Source organism: Sphaerodactylus townsendi, linkage group LG06 (assembly GCF_021028975.2).
Source record: "Sphaerodactylus townsendi isolate TG3544 linkage group LG06, MPM_Stown_v2.3, whole genome shotgun sequence".
NCBI lineage: Eukaryota > Metazoa > Chordata > Lepidosauria > Squamata > Sphaerodactylidae > Sphaerodactylus > Sphaerodactylus townsendi.
The window spans coordinates 39,358,765-39,364,764 of NC_059430.1; the positions used below are offsets into that span (position 1 = coordinate 39,358,765).

At 42.7% G+C, this 6,000-nt stretch overlaps 1 protein-coding gene across 2 annotated transcripts in view; it reads right to left on the reverse strand.

The window, feature by feature from the left end:
* Positions 1-5,481, reverse strand: part of PDGFB (platelet derived growth factor subunit B) — a 45,504-nt gene extending 40,023 nt beyond the window's left edge. For both annotated transcript variants that reach the window (XM_048502088.1, XM_048502087.1), the window contains exon 1: positions 5,400-5,481. The gene's annotated coding sequence lies outside the window, so the exon portion shown is untranslated. The remainder of the gene's footprint in view (positions 1-5,399) is intronic.
* Between the last annotated feature and the right edge of the window lie 519 nt (positions 5,482-6,000).

Sequence of the window (6,000 nt, forward strand, 5' to 3'; positions counted from 1 at the left end):
ACGCCTGGGGGTGCGGTGGAAAATCTCCCACTCCCACTCCATGGTGCCCCGCAGCTCCCCCCCACTTACCTTAGTTCAGCCTGAAAGTGCAAGCTGGAAAAGCGGCCCTGTTCACTTGAGGCTGAAAACAGCCTGGTGGGAACTACACTTCCCAGGAGACCTCCGCTTTTTCCAGTCTCCACTTCCAGGCTGAACTAAGGTGGGGGGGCACAGCAGGGGCGCGCGCAGGGAAAATGCAGAGTGCACACTGGGCACAGTATGGCCCAGCTACGCCTCTAGGATAGGGCATTGAGTTTGGAAATGAGACACCCAGGTTCAAATCCTTGCTCAACTAAAATGTCAACGCGTTGTCTTGGGTAGACAGCTGTCTTGCATTCTAACCAACTTTGCAGGAGTCAGTCTTCTCTGAAGAAGGGAGGGGTAACAAGGCCAATAGATGGAAGGGAGGCTATAGCTCCTTCCAACCTTCTGTCTCAAAATGTGTTCTGATTGGGTTGGTAGAAACAGTGCTATCCTGTTGGGGCAACCATCTGATGTTCTTTTCCCAAAGCTGTTCCGCCTTCAGCACCTTAAAATATCTTCGACCTATATTAAGCCTGCTTCCTCATTTAAATTTTGATCCATATCTGTCAGGAAGAGTGATTATGTCAGGTTATTTATGCCATGTATGTGGCAACATGGAGAGTTGTTTCCTTTCACTTGCAAGCCTACCTGATTAAATATTTAGCATTTATATATTGCTTTTTGAATCTGCTATCTGCTTTGTGGAATGGTTTACGCACATTATCTCTGTCATCCATCTGATAATCTTGTAAGGTAGGTCAGCACCCCTTTATTTCAGATACGGACTGAGATAGAATAATTTGGCAAAGGTTGGCTGGTGATTTTATGGCTGACAGTTTGTGTACCTTCCTATAGAACGAGGGAGTTCTTTTTGCAACTGTACTTACTGTACTGTCACCTTTTGTAGGGGTGGGTGTGGATCTATCCCATGTTCTGAAGGAGGAATTGGTGGTAAACTGTGCAACCTCATATATGAGTAATGGCATTTACAATTACTACATAAAACCATATATAGTCAGTAGTTTGTGCCCCCATAAGCTAAAGTGCCTTCCTGTGTCTTTCAGACAGAGCAGGGCCATACCTTTGATAGAAAAAAATCCCTTCCTGAGCTCCTTAGTAGATACAGAACCCTGATCAATGTTTCTACAGTTTTTCTCCCTAGATATTTTCGCATGTTGTGCTCTCCCCACTTTCACTCACAGGAGACATAAATCTTCAGTGGATAATATGACATGAAAAATAACAACCCTGGCCCTGGAAAGGTTATCTTTGAGTTATTGGAGTTGTTTGTTGCAATTGAGATCCAAGTTGCAAGCTGCATGTGCTGAAAGTATAAACAAAAGATGGCAAGGAATTGAGAGCCAGTAGACAGGAAGCTGGACTTTGGTTCAGTCCCACCCCACCCCCTTCTGCTTAAAACCAAAACAGTGTGGCTTTGAGCGAATTTTGTGTCATATCTTCTATGACCCTTCTGTAAAATGGTAATATTCTCACAAGGCTCTTGAAGGGGTTTAGGTGGGATTAGGTTGCTGAGGTTGCTACAAAAGATATTTAGGTACATAGAGTTCCATTTCACCCATTATAGCATAATGGCTAAGAGGCTGAGGAACAAGGCTGTGGCTCAAGGTAAAGCATTTGCTTTGTGGGAAGAGGTCCCACATTTGGTCTGTGGCATCTCTAGTTTAAAGGGTCACGTAATAAGCAGTTTGAAAGACCTCCACCTGGAGTACCACTTCCAGTCAGAACAGAAAGTAGTGACTTTGTATTGTCGAAGGCTTTCATGGCCGGAATCACTTGGGTGCTGTGTGGTTTCCGGGCTGTATGGCCGTGTTCTAGCAGCATTCTCTCCTGACGTTTCGCCTGCATCTGTGGCTGGCATCTTCAGAGGATCAGGAACTCTGAAGATGCCAGCCTGGGCTCCCCCAAATGAAACATCAGGAAAAAAATACTACTGTGAATTGCCATACAGGCTCGGAAACCTACAAGTGACTTTGGTAGACCAAAAGCCAGATTCAGTATAAGGTAGTTGCATGTGAACCTCTGCACATCTTGCTTCTAGCACAAACTGCCCAGGCAGGGCATTTTGCTTCAGTCTTGATTCTGTCATAAGGGAAAACAACTGACAAACGTAAAGTTTGAATTCCCTGTGCCGGCATGGAAGTTCACTAGGTGACCATGTGCCAGTCATTCTCTCTCAGCCTACCTGGCTCACAGGGCTGTTATGAGTATAAAATGAAGGAAAGAAGAACAATGTAAACCCCTTTGGAATACCATGGGGCGGGGGGGGGGGGGGGGTGTGGTATAAACGGAATAAGTAAATAAATAGAAAAGAATTATACACCATGTTTCTGTCTCACAGTACTCAAAGCAGCACTCAGTTTTAACATGAGAATTACCATCGTGAGATGCCCTATGGGCTATTAAGTTTCAGCAAAGTAAAGGTGAAATAGCAGTAACAAATGGAATTTCTCCCTGATTTTTCATCTGTTTTATGCCTGTAGCATCACAATGTTTCAATGGACTTGCTCCATCTTTGGCTAAGAGATCAGAATAACATTCTGAATGTGTAACTCAGAGATGCTATTGTTAACCTAATCAGTTGCACAGATGACTTGAGGGCATCATTTTAGCTCTAATGGCTGAGAAAGAGGGGGGTGGGGAAAGTTGTCATTGTGTGGGATGGATTAGAGAATTAAGGAGCATTTGGCATTTGAATAGAGTGTCTTTTGCTGAATTCCAGAGGCCTGTGGCTCAAAAACCTTTTCAGGTATTAAAGGGGAGAGGCTATTCACAGTGTATGCAGGAGCAAAATGTGCCACCTAAGTGGCTGCTGCTGCATTACAGAAGCTGCCAAGACCTCATAGTGATCCACTGCTTCACTGTCATTCATCTGCTTTTGGTGGGGTTCTTTAACCTCCAAGGCTCACCTCCAGCTCTCCTTCTCCTCCCTGTGAGGGGAGCAGGTGAATCAAAGAAAGAGATTGGTTCAAAAGACCTTTCTCAGGAATGGGTCTTTTCCACAATGGCACCTCAACTTTGGAACCGCTTTCCACAAGAGGGTCGGCAGACATCATCTTTGTTGTTATTTTCATGCCGACAACAATAGCTTTATTTCAGTTAGTATTTGGTTCTTGAGGTCATTGTTTATATTTTTCTGCTTCCAGGTTTCTTAGCTTAAGTTTCTTTTATGTGCTGTTATGAGATATTCTTTTGTGGTTGTTATTAAACTTTAATAGTTTGTTTCTATTTTATTCTGCTGGATTTTATTTTGATACTACTAATCTCATCATTAGGCAGCTATTTATATATTTCATCAGCCAGCATATTTTATAGTGGCCTTTTTTTCCTATGGGCCTCGGTACACAATGTATTGTCCTTGGATGCCCTGTGTGTCTACCACAGATCTTGTCTACCACATGTGCACTTGGAGTTCTGTGCTTGGAAATGAATTCACAGGTACACAGGGACCAGTATTAGATCAAGAGCATCATGTGCAGGAAGAGTGGTTTAAGCCTTTCCCTCCCCCCAACCACCAATTTCCTGACCTGAGTAACTGTTTACCATGCTGGAGAAAAATATTATAGCCCATCAGTATATGGTAGTGCCTTCAATTTGACAAATAACTGCTCCTCAACACTATTTCACGTCAAGGAGATGGTAGGGGGTGGTGGAACATACACTCACATGTTGAATGAGTTCCGGGGAACCAGGCAAGGATAACGTGCAGGTAATTAGGGCCTTTGGTAGCACAAAGTCACAATTGTGGAATAATATTGTTGTGAAATTGTTTTGTTTTGCTGTTTGCCGTCTTGGACATGCTTTTGGAAAGGTTAGCAGGATATAAATGTTTGAAATAAATAAAAGATAGCCCAAGGCTTGTGATATAGTTGTGTCTTTGAAGTATGTGGTTTTTTCTGTTCATTTTATTGTGGAGTGGCTAACTCTGAATATACAGTGTGGTGGGGGACCATACTGCTTAGAAACTAGGTCCTTTGCTATTTTTTCACTTAATACTTGCTTGTGTTAATCTCATAGAATTCAAAGGAAATGTAAAATGGACTAGAGCAGGTGGCAAGAAATTTCTGGACACCTGAGGGAAACAGCAAGATTTTTTGTGATCCTTTTAGAGGGATATATGAACACATGCATGGACAGGTATGGTACCCAGATCTTGTGTAATGTAAAAGGGTTAACTGAAAAAAAACTTTAAAAATAGTTCTGAAAGCGCTATAACCATTTAGATTAGCAGTGTATTACTTGTGGTGGGCATTATCCAGAAGGTGCCTACAGCAATTGCACCAAAATGCATGCTAGTGCATACATTTTGGAAGGCTTAAATTTAGCTTTTCCAAGGTATGACATGAAGTCATATGATAGACCACCCCCAAAGCGCAGAAATAATGTGAATAGAGATTAAGGCGGGAGACCCAATATGAATCTGTAGAATGGTCAGTGATAGCTCTACAGTGCCTCCTCCTAGTATTTGAAAAGCTTATAGTCAGCATGCATGTTTTGAAAAATGAATTAAAAAAAGTTTTTACCAAGCTCTCTCTTAGGGGTAGTTATTCAGGTATTAGACCAGTCTTATGCTCAGAATTTATTAACTCAGAAATACTACCTTCTAGTTCCCTACAGCCCACTAAAATCCATAGTAAAAATGCACTGGAAGCATGGGAAAGAGGTATCCTTCCATAATTTTGTCAGTACCATATGATGATGAAAGGCTGTTTGGGGGTGGGGGGTGGGCAGCTAGTCCACAGAACATGAAATTGAGAATGCTGCCCTTGTCCCCTGATGGATGTCACAAGGAAGAGAGATACATTGAGAAAAATTAAAGCTGTCTAGAGGCGAAAGCAGTTACCTTAGACTTGTTATGATGTCTATATATTTTTAGGAGCAAAAGATTAAAAAAAACCATCCCAATACAACAATCTGTACTGAATGTATTCATTTTTCCCCCTCTTGGACTTCGGCAGATAAAAAGAACTCATCCTGAGCAGCAAGTGATGGTGTACATGCCCTCCACCCTCCTCTCTCCCTCCATCTCTTTCCTGTTTTGATGTGGGAGGGGGGACCCTGCTTTCCTTTTTTATTTTTCAGAAGTGCCAAATATCACTGGAAAGAAATATCTCCCCCACCCCAAAATATAACGATATAGCTGTTTATATATGACACACATCACAATACATCCTGTTCTTTTGGAATGTGAACGCATTATTTTTTTTTTCCTAACTGGGAGAAATTTTTAGCCCCCCCCCCCCCCCGCAACAGTTCCTTTCCCAACCACTACCCAGTCCCTTTTCTTATAACCCAACCATCTCCCCCACCCCACTCACCATCCTCATGTCCTTCACTCCTCCTGCAGCAGCAGCAGAGGAAAGGAAGCCTGCTGAACAAGAGTAAAAATAGACCCGGCAGTTACTCAGCTCCTGAGAACATGATGACATGACTCATGAGGTAAAATAAAGAGATGTGAAAATCAAAAGCGGTTGCGTTTCTTCCCCAACCCACAACCATGCACAGGCTTAATTCACCCCATGCCCACCTCCACCCAGGCCCCTGCTTCTTCCCAGATCTAAGAGGGAGAGAGAAAGAGCAAATCCGTCTTGAATTAGGGAAGTTATTGAGGTAAATTACCCAGGTAACTGCTCCAAAATGCATATAATTTTTTCTAAAATAATTGGAATCTCTACAGTTTTCATGTTTTCTCTCATGTAGCAATGTGTTTCTTTCTTTCATGGGAACTACTCAAGGCCAACTCCTGGGTAGGCCAAGGTGGGCATTAGCCAAGACCCTGTTCCCACTTTCCTCTCATGTGGCTTGGAATGCAGCCAAGTATTTATTTATCTAGATGTTTATACTCCATTTCTTCCCGATGAGGAACCAAAGCAGCTTGCAACATTATTTTCCCCTCTTCCATTTTATCTTCAGAGCAAC